The sequence below is a fragment of the Enhydra lutris genome, unplaced genomic scaffold (assembly GCF_002288905.1).
Source record: "Enhydra lutris kenyoni isolate GAN:26980312 unplaced genomic scaffold, ASM228890v2 scaffoldscaffold12, whole genome shotgun sequence".
Lineage (NCBI taxonomy): Eukaryota > Metazoa > Chordata > Mammalia > Carnivora > Mustelidae > Enhydra > Enhydra lutris.
The window spans coordinates 80290905-80303955 of NW_019154096.1; the positions used below are offsets into that span (position 1 = coordinate 80290905).

Genomic DNA, 13051 nt, shown 5'->3' on the forward strand with positions numbered 1-13051 from the left:
CTGCCTCTGCCCGCACACCCCCGCCTCCCTGCCTCTGCCCGCACACCCCCGCCTCCCTGCCTCTGCCCGCACACCCCCGCCTCCCTGCCTCTGCCCGCTGGCCGCTGGCTCTCCGCCGGTCCTTGACACAGAGACGCTCTCGACCCTCACGCTCCCCTGTGGCGGGACCGAGTTCCGCATCCCGTTGGGACGTGTTGTGGCAAAAAGCACCGCGGCCGGGCGGCAAATGGCATCGGTTGGGTGAACGGCGGGGCTGGCGCTGCGGAGCGGGACGAAGGGCAGGAGCCCGTGGGGCCCTGGCCGGGGGAGCCTTTCAGAACAGAGCGTGGAAGGACGTCCCAGGATGTCCCTGCCCGGGACGGCGCGTCTGGGCTGCTGGCACGCGCGTCACAGGGACCCCAGGAGGAGCAGAAACAGGAAGTGCGCAGACACTGGAGAGGAGGGGCCGAGGCTTTTAAAATACCAGACGAGCCGCGCAGATGGCACAGGTCCGTCCCCGTCACAGGTTCGCGGCAGTGGCGAGGCGCATCCTCACGACGTCACTGCGAACAGGCCGCGTGTGCCGCGTCCCCGTCCCCCTTGGGTGCTGGCCTCTGCCGGCGCGCTCTGCTGTGCCGCGAAGCTGCCACGTCGCACGGCGGTCCCTGCTCCCCCGCTCCTCGCGGGACGCGTCCTCGCGTCTGTGCCGCCTTCTTTCGGCAGGAGACTCGGTGTTTAAAAGTGAGACGTGCAGGAGGGCGCGCCCCGCAAAGGCACGCAAGGAGGCGAGAGTGTCGGGGCCGCGGTCAGCCTCAGCCCGAGCAGTGCCCTGGGCAGTGGGACCCGTCGTAGGGACGTGGGGGTCCGTTCTCAAGAGGACGTCGCGGGTGGGGTGTGCGTGCCCCATCTCAGACTCGCGGATGCGGACAAGACCGCGGACGGCCTGAGACCAGGTGGGCGGCGGCACGGGCTCCGACGCCTCCCCTCACAGACCGGTGGGCGGAGGCCCGCTGCCCGCCCGTGTGACCCCGCCGCCGTGGCGGGACACCGACTAGAGCAGCGGCCACAGAAATGGCTGTCACAGACCATGGCCCTGTCTGCTGCTGCGGGACGGGGCGGGGCGTGGTCAGCTTCCCTTACGTTTCCTCAGAAACGTCTTTCAAAGTGAGGGTCAAGGAGACTTGGAAGAAGACTCCCAGGCAGGCTCGCCAGGACGTCTCCGGACGGTGCAGGGCAGCCCCACGGGGGTTCGGGCGCCCCGAGGGCCACCTCTCCCAGGACTCTGCCCGCGCGCTCCAGCCACTCCCATCCCGGCCTCAGATCGCGTCCACGTGAGCTGCTCACATGCGCGTGGGAATCTGGCGTGAGGCCAAGATCACACACCTTCGCCTAAGCACGGAGCAGATAGACGAGAAGGAAACAAACGGTGTCGGGATCCGGTGTTGGGAAGACTCCCGGATATTTGGAAATAAACCACGCACGGGTCCAGAGAACGTCACGGAGCAGTTTGAACCGTGGTCCGGTGACCTGGAAGACAAACGGAAGCCGTCGGGATTTGCGAGATGCTCCTAAAGGGGTCCATAGAGGGGAGTTTGTAGCATTAATGCGTAGCTTGGACAGTTTTGAAAGTAAGAGCAAATTAACCCAAAGCAAGCAGAAGGAAGGAAATCATAAAATAAGAGCATTAATGTGTGACAAAGAAAATAGGGTAGAGAAAACCATCAAAATCAGATGGTACCGTAGCAGGACAGCGCGCCCCGTGAGCCTCACCCCGCAGGTCAGAGCCACGGCATTTAGGGAATGAGGCTGCGGCCATCGGGGTCAGGTGGCTCCCCTGGGCCAAGCCGGGACCTGCCAGAGGCCAGGCTGGGGCCACTTGGGGCCGAGGGGGTTCGCGAGTGCTCAGTAGACGGGCCGGCGTACTTGTGAGAAGAAACGGGGTCCTCCCGGAAGGGCCTGGTGCCTGCTGCCATCCGTCTGTCTCACTCACGCTTGCTTCTGGAAGTTTCCTGAATTTTCTTGAACCGCTCGCTGTGGCGCTCTCCACCATCTGCCCCGCGTCACTGTCGTGCTCACACAGCTGCCTCTCTCTTCCGCAGAAGGGCTCACTTGGTAAGAAGGGGAAGGGCACAAGGTTGGCAGCTGTCGGGCCCAGGAGCCACTGTTTTGGTTTCCCATCAACCCGAGATTGATCTCAAAACGTCATTCTGCAGTTTGCCATGGAAAACAAACACCTGGAAAGAGGCCATCCCATAACTCAGCAGTTTCCTTGAAAACATAACCTTTTTTGCAGAAAGCGGTGTCTGAATCCTCAAAGATTACATGATGACAAAAATTGGAAATAATCTTAAATACCCGAGCGTTTCCCACCGCGGGACAGCCGTGTGGCAGATGGCCTGGCAGACCGTGTCTGGGGGGACCTGCCTGCGGCCACAGGAGGGGGCACAGAGCCCGCGGCCGATGCTCTCACCCTGATGGCATCTTGCCGTCCAGTTGGCGCGTGGAAGTACTTCATGGTAAGGCCGCGTCCGGTCTGGTCTTCAGCCACACGCTTCCAGATTTAAAGCCTCTGAGACCAGGTGCACCTGTTAAAGCTGGCAGCGCGCTCCTCCTTTAGTCGCAAATGCAGAGATGACGCATTGGCAAGAATCACGGCCGTGGTGCTTGGTTCGAGCCTGAGACCGTGCTTGGGCGCGGCCCCTCGCTGTGCTGGACTGACCTGGCGTGGGGACATGGGACCGCAGATCTGAGCCCCTGTGGCTATGGCTGCAGGTGGGGGGACAGTCTGGAGGGCTTGGCCTGCCGGCAGCGGGGGTGGGCGCTCCGGCCCTGCAGTGCTGTGGCTCGCCTTTCCTTCCAGGGTCCCCATCCTCCGGCAGGGGTGGGGGGTCCTCTCCCACAGCCGCAGTCCCATGTGAGGCACGTTAATGGCCACTAGGTAACTGGACAGCCGTGTTGGGCGGGTGGGAAAGGGTCGCCTGTGTCCAGACGCCAGCCAGAGCTGCTCCTGGAGTTGGCACAGAGGTCCGTGCACGTGTGCCATCCCAGCTTGTGACCGAGATGCCGATGGTTCAGCATGAGATCCAGCTTGACCTGGGGCCCGTGGCGTACCGTCCCTCAGCGTGCCGCGTGCTGGGGTTCTCCGCACGGCCTGGTACGGGGGACTGCCGCCCCGGAGTCCTGGGCAGGGCTGGGCTGCACTGGCTGTGGCCACCCTCTCACCTCCACCTGCTGGCCTCTGGCTGTCAGAGGGAGGAAAATTTAATTTTTACAAGATTAATAGTATTGGAGCAATATTTTTAGCTGAGTGTGGTTCAAATAATAGGCCATTAATTGAAAAAGGAAATTGAAATGAATTTATCTCGTACATAAATGCTGTCACAGGCATTAATAGGGATCAGAAAATAGTGGTCTGTTCCCAGAAAGAGGGCGACCCCGAAGCACCTGGTCTGTGAGCGTGACCCCACGTGGGGGTCTGCCGTGCTGCAGAAGCCTGGGGGGCCGGACCGCGGGGGTCTGCCTGGGGGGGGGTTGGGACCAGGGGGGGCTCTGGGCCTTGGGGGGGCTGTGGACTGGAGGAAGTCTGAGCTGGGGGACTCGACCGGGGGGCTGGGTGGGGCACCCCGCGGGCCTAGGCAGGAGCCCGCCGATGCTTCCCGTCACCAGGAGGTGGCGCCAGAGCAGCACTTGATCCGGGAGATGCTCCCGAGGCTTTTCTGACTTAAAACAAGGATCGTGTTAGATTTCGTGGTAGATTTCGTTTGCTCGGAAGAGACACGCGGGGGCCGTTCCCTGAGACCAGCTGTCCCCGTGCGGAGACCTGGCTGCTGCCCCGGTCAGTGCCTGCTCCCGTTTCTCCCAGGACGTCAACATCGGAGGTCGGCCCCCTCGGGGCGCGGCCGGGCTCTGGAGGGAGCCGTCCTGTCCATGGACCGCGCGGGGGCATCCCTGGGGCAGACTGACGGCCCCGGCCCCTGGCATCCTCACAGCCACATGTGATCTGGACGGGTGGGCCGGGACTCGCGTTCTGCGTCCGGTGTGGGGGCCCCTGGGTGCCCTCAGGCCCTTGCCTCCTGCGGCATCTGCCCGGGAGGCACCCCTGATGGCCCCCTCACTTCTGGCACTCCTCTGCTCTGCACCCCTGAACCCCGGTTGTCGCCCTCCTGCTCTGATCCAGGGCCTGGGGTCTGTCCACCATCCTGGGTGCCCAGTGGGCGTGCTCTGAGTCCGAGAGAGCGAAGGGAGAGCCGAGACTGCGTTGTGCGTGACGTGGGGGCCTTTCGTCCCTCCCCGTCGGGGGCAGGGCTGTGGCTATGCCGGCGTGAGCTCAGAATGGGGGCCTGACGGGGTTTAGATTTGTTTAAGACCGTGGGTCGGGCCTGGGGCCCCCACATTTGGAGATGGACTCCTCCAGGGCAAGGCAGGGGACAAGGTGGGGGGAGGGGAGGGACCAGGGTGCTAGAAGCCACATGGCAGCAAAGACCCCATGAGGAAGAGGCTCGCCCCCAAGGTGCCCGAGCCTGGACGCCTGCCTGGACTGCCCGAGAGGACCGGACCTTGCCAGCCGCTGCTTCACTGCGCGGGAAGCAGATGGACAGCCCGGCTGCCCTCTCCATGAGGGGGTGTTCTCCGCGACTCAGTGCTGAGTCTGCCCGCATCCCGGCAGGCTCTGAGCTCATAACCTCCTGTTAAGGCTTTGGATCTGCCCACAAAGAACGCAGACGTTGCAGAGTTAATCCGTGGCAGGTCTGAAGGCGCTCTTGTCCTGCTCTTGCCACGTGGACAAAGAACGCCAGGTAGTGGGACGGGAGGTTAGTGTTGCCGGTGCTGCACCAGGACTGGCCGAAGAGGAGAGCAGGAGACATCCCTCCCAGTGGGACTGGACCCCTGGGCACCCCCTCCCCGTCCCCCGGCCCTCCACCTCCTGCCTGCTCCCGGGTCCCTCCCATGCACTATGAAGTGGGATGCCACGTGACCTGCAGTTCACGTTGGGGACAGACCGGAGGTCGCTGGGGACACTGCAGCGTCTGGTGGAGAAGCCAGTGGCCACCGCTCGGCACCCTGGGCTGATCCCCAGCATCCCCAGGGTCCATGGGACGTCCCCGCCTCCTGGAACATGCATAAACGGGGGCAGGTGGAGGCAGGCATCGTGGTCACTGGGTGGTCGCTCCCCGTGGACGGAGGCCCCGCGGTGCCTGTCTTCTGGGAGGAGGTGGCAGCCACCTTGCCGCATGTCCTGCCTGTTCCCTCCTCGCTCACTGGCACCCCCAGCCCTGCCCTCAGTATGCACCCCCGTCCCCTGCTGCACACGGCCTCCGCCTCTCCCGTGGGGCCCTCCTTCCCCTGCTCACGAGCACCCCTGCTCTTTGCCCGTGCCCCCACCCCTGCGGTTCTGTTCGCCCCCCGAGGACATTGCCCCGTCCGCACGTCAGCGGGTCAGTGACTGGGTCCGTGTGGAGGAGCAGTTAGAGTCAGGCACGTGATGTGTGACGGTGATTCGTACACCTGCTCGGGCACAGGGATGGGCTCCAAGGCAGGCGGGACTCTCCAGGCCGTGCTGGCTTCCTGGACCTGGGCGCTCGGGTTCCCCAGTACTGTGTGTGCTGGGCCCAGCAGCCCAGGAGGCATGCAGGGCTGTCAGGCATCCAGGCTCAGGGAGGAGGGTCCCTAGAGGATGCGTGGAGCTCTACCTGCTTGGAGCGAGCTGCTCCCATCTGGACTGCGGCGAGCACCCCCAGCCGCAGGGTGTGCTTGGATTCCTGAAAGGCTCTGAAGTGCTTCCCCCAGGAAGCCTGCCAGGATTGGCCTACCAGGAATCTCCACCTGCATTCTCAGGCGTCCTGTACCGGTCACGGTTGACTTTGCAGCAGGGCACGGCCACGCAGGCCTCGACACGGAGGAAGTGGCCGGGACGTTTTCAGGCCTTCCGTGTATCTATCGATCGGAGACCTGAGAGCACAGGAGTTGTGTCTCACATCACGGGAGGGACGTAGAAAACAGATCACTCACCGCACGAAAAGCCTGAACGTCGCTAGGGCGTGTGAAGCTAACGGCTTTCCTAAATGAGGAAGAAATTGCAAATTTATTTTGGTATAATTTCCTCATCTTGCTTCAGTGCAGGAGTGAGCGTCTCTGTCCTGCTGCTCATTTGTGTGACGGGCAGGCCCGGGGTGGGGTGGACAGGCTCATCTATGCGGGTGAATTCCAGGCTCCTCCAGCCAGAGGCCACCCCCGCAGCCCCTCCCTTGCCCCGGCGACCCCCATCCTGCCCCCACTGGGTGACCTACGAGGAGGAGGAGGAGGATGGGGGCACCCGGCTCCCGAAGCAGGACATGCCGGCCGGCCTGGGCACCCCACACGCCGTGTCGAGGTCTCTCCGATACGCTGCAGGCCGGGGCCAGGTACCCGGGGAGCCCTCGGGGTTCTGGGACAGCAGCGCTCTGGAACGGAAGGCTGTGGGACATATGGGCTCATCCGGTGGCTTCCTCTCTGCAGCTCCCACTCAGTGGCAGACACCGGCTGGGCTGTGTGTGTGGTAGGGAAGCTGGAGGACTGGGTGCCCCTGTTCTAGCCTGCACGCCACAGCGCAGGACCCCACGGGGCCTTTGAGAGCCCGGATATGTGGATGGCCAGGCAGGGAAGAGGGAGCGGGGCCGGCCCTTGACTCAGAGTGTGGATAGCATGGCCATGGCTGCTGTGGCCCTGTCCCCACAGGTGGGCCTGGCCACATCCACCAAGGAAGGCAGCCCACGATGGCCCCTTAGCCAGTCCCTGACGTGTGGCTGGCGACCTCAGATGCGTGCACAGCAGCTGGACCCAGCCCAGGTGTTGTGTTTGCCGAGCATACCCGACGTGTCCTGTGGGACAGGCAGGGGCCGGCGGGACTGGCACAGGCCATCCTCGTTGGTGCTGGGCTGGTGTTTGCACTGCTGGTGGTCCAGGAGGGAGGCCGTCTTATTAGGGCCCTAGCTATAGGCCCCTCGAGGGTCTGAAAGACTGAGCGCTCCCGGGCAGTGGCAGGCCAGAGCCGATCACTCGTCCTTGGGGCCTCGCCGCAGCGAGAGCACGTGGGGTCAGTGGAGAGCACTTTTGTGACCACAGGCCTGCCTTCACGCATGTGAGCTGACTTCTCGAACTCTCGGAGCAGGGCTCCTTCTGGGCAGAGGGTCTGACGCCACCGCCGTGTCGGCGTCCTTGAGCACCGGGAACTTGGTGTCACCTAGAGGCCCCGGGGAAGCGCGTGGGCTCCGGCCTACAGTGAGGAGACCAGACGCCCCCGCTGCCCGCGGGGTCCCAGCTGGCGCCTTCAGCCCTTGGCTGATCCGGTTTGTGGAAAGAGGTGCCTGGGCGAGCCGCTCTTCTGTGAGGACACCATGGCATCCCGGGAGCCTGGCTTCGTTTGTGTGCAGGGGAGGCTGGGAGGACACCGGAGACCGTCAGGTGCCCCCGAAGGCTCCCCTCCAGCGGACCCCTCCCCCGCCCTGGCCTAAAAGCTTTGCTTCGAAAACCCCCCTGTCCGAGGGATGTGCAGAGGCTGCTCTCTCCGTCCCCTGTCCTCAGACCATGTATCCTGGGGGCAGGCCCTGGGGCCTGGAGGGCTCCGTCCACCCTGGCAGGGCCCCACCTGCCCCAGGGGCACTGGCTTCACCCCAGGAGGGCTCTCTCTGCACCTAGGAGGGGCTGGCCCCTGACCTCGTGGTACATTCCCCCACTCCCACTCCGGTGCCCATGCTCAGAGCTCCTGGTCCCGGGACACCTGGATTGCTGGTCCCCCCCAGACTATGCTCCTCCCTCTGTCTGCCGCTCCCCGTTCTGGGGCACCCGTGCTCACGCCCAGCCCTGTGCTATGTTAGCACCGCCGAGAGGAGGGTGTTCTCGTGGGAGCACAGGCCCAGGGACCCTGTGCTGACCTTGGACTCGCTTTTCTGAGAGGGTCTGGGTCTCCCTCATGTGGGGCCTGCCTCCCATCTGACCTGGATCTGCTGGAGGGCTCGGGGTGGGGGGGTGGCCGCTGCTGTATTCCTTCCCTCCAGTCCGGGCCCCTCCCTGCCCCCTCAGTGGCCCTAGTGCCTGCCAGAGAGGGGAGGCCGGAAGGTGTGCTCCTGGAGGAGGTGTCCCCCCACGATCAATCCCTCATCCCTTCTCTGCTCTCCTAAGATTTTAGGGGAAATTTATGGAAAATTAATGGAGTTTACTGATGTTCTTTGATCCGAGGAAGGGGAAGGAAGGAAATGCGTTTCTGATGAGGGAGCTGCTGTGTTCTGGGAGAGGCCCCCTCCCGCAGCTGCGCCCGGCCTCCGCACCCTACCGGTGGGACCAGACAGACCTGATGGAGCACAAGCAGCAAGATTGGTTTTCCGAGGGCGCCAGGCCCCCCGCGCTCCGCTAAATCACACCGTCTGCTCTGCCAGCGGTAACGACCGGCTCCCCTCGGCGGTACCTGCTGCCCCGCGGGACGCGGTGATGGGCGGCCGGCCGGCGGCAGGGCCCGCGGTGAAGGTGAAGCTGTCATATCGATCTTTTTAGCACTAAAATATGAGCCACTTTACTCCGCTCCCCGCTGCTGTGATGTGAAAAATAATAACTCGGATCCAAATTAAAAATATTGATCTCTGGAAGGTGCTGGAAGTAAATACGCGTCTCCCGAAGTTTTCGGGTCAGCCGAGGAGCCGTCTCGGCAATAAATGTGTCGGCACGTCAGGTCCAGGGTTCTTGATCTGTTTTTCCTCTGAATTGATTTTTCATTATTTACTTCCTAAAAGTGTTGAAATTTGGTCTTCCGCTGTTAAATCCCAGTGTTTGGGCAAATTATTTCTTTGGGGCTTATGAGCTGCTCCTGACCCACTTGCCCATTGAGTGATTGATTTTTGACTCAATAAGCTTGCAGCCCTGCCTTATTTAGGGTTTCTGTCATAATTTTTTATACATTTAGGCTTGACTTTTTTATTTGCCTCTAACAGATGAGGTGACGCAGGGTACTGAGTGGGGGCGGGTGGCCGCCACAAGGTTAATTTTATCGGGCCCCGTGCCTTCTGAGGAGCCGCTGGGTGTGTCCATACCGCGGGTGTGTCCGGGCACAGCAGACCCCCCCAGCCTCCGTAAGCCCCGTACCCGCAGGGCTGTGACCCGGGCTGCACCGGTGGCCCGCGGCCGAGTCAGGCGTGGCGGGCAGCCTGGAGTCACAGACGCCGTGGCTCTTGGTGGGCATGGGGAGATCCCAGAGCTCTGGGCTGGTCCCCGTGGCCACGCCGGAGAGTGGGAGGAGTGGGTGCCTGGGGCAGCTTGGCAGGGATGCAGGAAATGGGGGATGGCCCCTTCTGTTTGTGGGAAGACTTAGGACTTAAAACAGGGCTCACGGCCAATAGCACATCTTGCTGCCCTGGGAGTCAGGGCTCCCCATGACCATTTTCCACTCACTGGTGTCCGGAGTGAGAGGCGGCCAGGCACAGAGGCCCCCGGGCTAGACCCCGGAGGTGGCAAGAAGAGGGGGTTCTGTTCCTGGGCCTCTTGGGGGATGCCAGCCCTCCCTGCCTGGGTCTGCACCCTGTGTGCCCCACGTCCTCCTCCGGGGGGGCCCGGCGTGCACCTGCTTGGTGCCCTGCTCCTAAACCGCGAGAAGCAGTGGCCCAGCATTTTCCATGCGTGCCGTGTCTGTCATTAATGCTGTGAGGTCACAGCAAGAGGCCTGCAGGGCCTGGCCGGCTCTGGTCAGCGCTCAGCAGGAGGCACCCCTTGGGACCTGCGGGTGATGCGTGCTCCCCAGTGGCTGGAGGGCGCAGAGGCCGAAAGAACCCGGGGCAGGGAGACTCCTGTGCCTCACACGAGGGCCTGGGGTTCTGACCAACTGAAGTCTGAACAGGTCCGCAGGCTGACAGACGTTTCTGAGGGCGGCTGGGATGTGGCAGCAAAGGAGGAAGGTCGCCAGCTGGGGCCCAGATGGGCCTGTCTGGGAGGGATGGGGGTTGTGGAGGAAGGACTGCTCTTCTCCAGTCTGATTCGGGAGCAGGGGTGGAGGGAGGTGAATGTGGTAGGGGCCGACCACGCTGGCGGGATGCTCGTGTGGGGGGGAGCCCCTGTGTGGTGTGCTGGCTCTATTGGGACAGTCACCTGCTCTAGGGTTTGGGGCCGGAGGTAGGAGGAGCCCCATGCTCCGGGCCAGTCCCCCAATGGAGGTGGCCGCTCCCCAGCAGAGAGCTCGCCTCTGACTGTCAGATATCCAGAGTGTCCAGTCCCAGAGTCCTGTTTTCTGACTGTAACGCCGTTTCCTGGCATTTCTCTCTGCTCTGGGCACTGCATCTGCCTCTAGAAACGATGTTTCGGACAAGGACACGGATTTTAGAAGGATGATGCGTCCCCCTAAACGTCCACGGGGGGCTTGCTGCCAGCAGGAAGTGGTCTGAGGAGCTGCCACCCCGTTTCCTCCCCAGGGACCCAGAGCAGCCGCTGGGGGAGGCCGGCCAGGGTCCTCCTCGTGCCTCTGCCCGCACACCCCCGCCTCCCTGCCTCTGCCCGCACACCCCCGCCTCCCTGCCTCTGCCCGCTGGCCGCTGGCTCTCCGCCGGTCCTTGACACAGAGACGCTCTCGACCCTCACGCTCCCCTGTGGCGGGACCGAGTTCCGCATCCCGTTGGGACGTGTTGTGGCAAAAAGCACCGCGGCCGGGCGGCAAATGGCATCGGTTGGGTGAACGGCGGGGCTGGCGCTGCGGAGCGGGACGAAGGGCAGGAGCCCGTGGGGCCCTGGCCGGGGGAGCCTTTCAGAACAGAGCGTGGAAGGACGTCCCAGGATGTCCCTGCCCGGGACGGCGCGTCTGGGCTGCTGGCACGCGCGTCACAGGGACCCCAGGAGGAGCAGAAACAGGAAGTGCGCAGACACTGGAGAGGAGGGGCCGAGGCTTTTAAAATACCAGACGAGCCGCGCAGATGGCACAGGTCCGTCCCCGTCACAGGTTCGCGGCAGTGGCGAGGCGCATCCTCACGACGTCACTGCGAACAGGCCGCGTGTGCCGCGTCCCCGTCCCCCTTGGGTGCTGGCCTCTGCCGGCGCGCTCTGCTGTGCCGCGAAGCTGCCACGTCGCACGGCGGTCCCTGCTCCCCCGCTCCTCGCGGGACGCGTCCTCGCGTCTGTGCCGCCTTCTTTCGGCAGGAGACTCGGTGTTTAAAAGTGAGACGTGCAGGAGGGCGCGCCCCGCAAAGGCACGCAAGGAGGCGAGAGTGTCGGGGCCGCGGTCAGCCTCAGCCCGAGCAGTGCCCTGGGCAGTGGGACCCGTCGTAGGGACGTGGGGGTCCGTTCTCAAGAGGACGTCGCGGGTGGGGTGTGCGTGCCCCATCTCAGACTCGCGGATGCGGACAAGACCGCGGACGGCCTGAGACCAGGTGGGCGGCGGCACGGGCTCCGACGCCTCCCCTCACAGACCGGTGGGCGGAGGCCCGCTGCCCGCCCGTGTGACCCCGCCGCCGTGGCGGGACACCGACTAGAGCAGCGGCCACAGAAATGGCTGTCACAGACCATGGCCCTGTCTGCTGCTGCGGGACGGGGCGGGGCGTGGTCAGCTTCCCTTACGTTTCCTCAGAAACGTCTTTCAAAGTGAGGGTCAAGGAGACTTGGAAGAAGACTCCCAGGCAGGCTCGCCAGGACGTCTCCGGACGGTGCAGGGCAGCCCCACGGGGGTTCGGGCGCCCCGAGGGCCACCTCTCCCAGGACTCTGCCCGCGCGCTCCAGCCACTCCCATCCCGGCCTCAGATCGCGTCCACGTGAGCTGCTCACATGCGCGTGGGAATCTGGCGTGAGGCCAAGATCACACACCTTCGCCTAAGCACGGAGCAGATAGACGAGAAGGAAACAAACGGTGTCGGGATCCGGTGTTGGGAAGACTCCCGGATATTTGGAAATAAACCACGCACGGGTCCAGAGAACGTCACGGAGCAGTTTGAACCGTGGTCCGGTGACCTGGAAGACAAACGGAAGCCGTCGGGATTTGCGAGATGCTCCTAAAGGGGTCCATAGAGGGGAGTTTGTAGCATTAATGCGTAGCTTGGACAGTTTTGAAAGTAAGAGCAAATTAACCCAAAGCAAGCAGAAGGAAGGAAATCATAAAATAAGAGCATTAATGTGTGACAAAGAAAATAGGGTAGAGAAAACCATCAAAATCAGATGGTACCGTAGCAGGACAGCGCGCCCCGTGAGCCTCACCCCGCAGGTCAGAGCCACGGCATTTAGGGAATGAGGCTGCGGCCATCGGGGTCAGGTGGCTCCCCTGGGCCAAGCCGGGACCTGCCAGAGGCCAGGCTGGGGCCACTTGGGGCCGAGGGGGTTCGCGAGTGCTCAGTAGACGGGCCGGCGTACTTGTGAGAAGAAACGGGGTCCTCCCGGAAGGGCCTGGTGCCTGCTGCCATCCGTCTGTCTCACTCACGCTTGCTTCTGGAAGTTTCCTGAATTTTCTTGAACCGCTCGCTGTGGCGCTCTCCACCATCTGCCCCGCGTCACTGTCGTGCTCACACAGCTGCCTCTCTCTTCCGCAGAAGGGCTCACTTGGTAAGAAGGGGAAGGGCACAAGGTTGGCAGCTGTCGGGCCCAGGAGCCACTGTTTTGGTTTCCCATCAACCCGAGATTGATCTCAAAACGTCATTCTGCAGTTTGCCATGGAAAACAAACACCTGGAAAGAGGCCATCCCATAACTCAGCAGTTTCCTTGAAAACATAACCTTTTTTGCAGAAAGCGGTGTCTGAATCCTCAAAGATTACATGATGACAAAAATTGGAAATAATCTTAAATACCCGAGCGTTTCCCACCGCGGGACAGCCGTGTGGCAGATGGCCTGGCAGACCGTGTCTGGGGGGACCTGCCTGCGGCCACAGGAGGGGGCACAGAGCCCGCGGCCGATGCTCTCACCCTGATGGCATCTTGCCGTCCAGTTGGCGCGTGGAAGTACTTCATGGTAAGGCCGCGTCCGGTCTGGTCTTCAGCCACACGCTTCCAGATTTAAAGCCTCTGAGACCAGGTGCACCTGTTAAAGCTGGCAGCGCGCTCCTCCTTTAGTCGCAAATGCAGAGATGACGCATTGGCAAGAAT

General features: G+C 63.0%; 1 protein-coding gene across 2 annotated transcripts in view; it reads left to right on the forward strand.

Annotated features, from left to right (window-relative positions):
- Window positions 1-13051, forward strand: part of LOC111145269 (inositol polyphosphate-5-phosphatase A) — a 183912-nt gene that overhangs the window by 70338 nt on the left and 100523 nt on the right. The gene's annotated exons all lie outside the window — the stretch shown is intronic.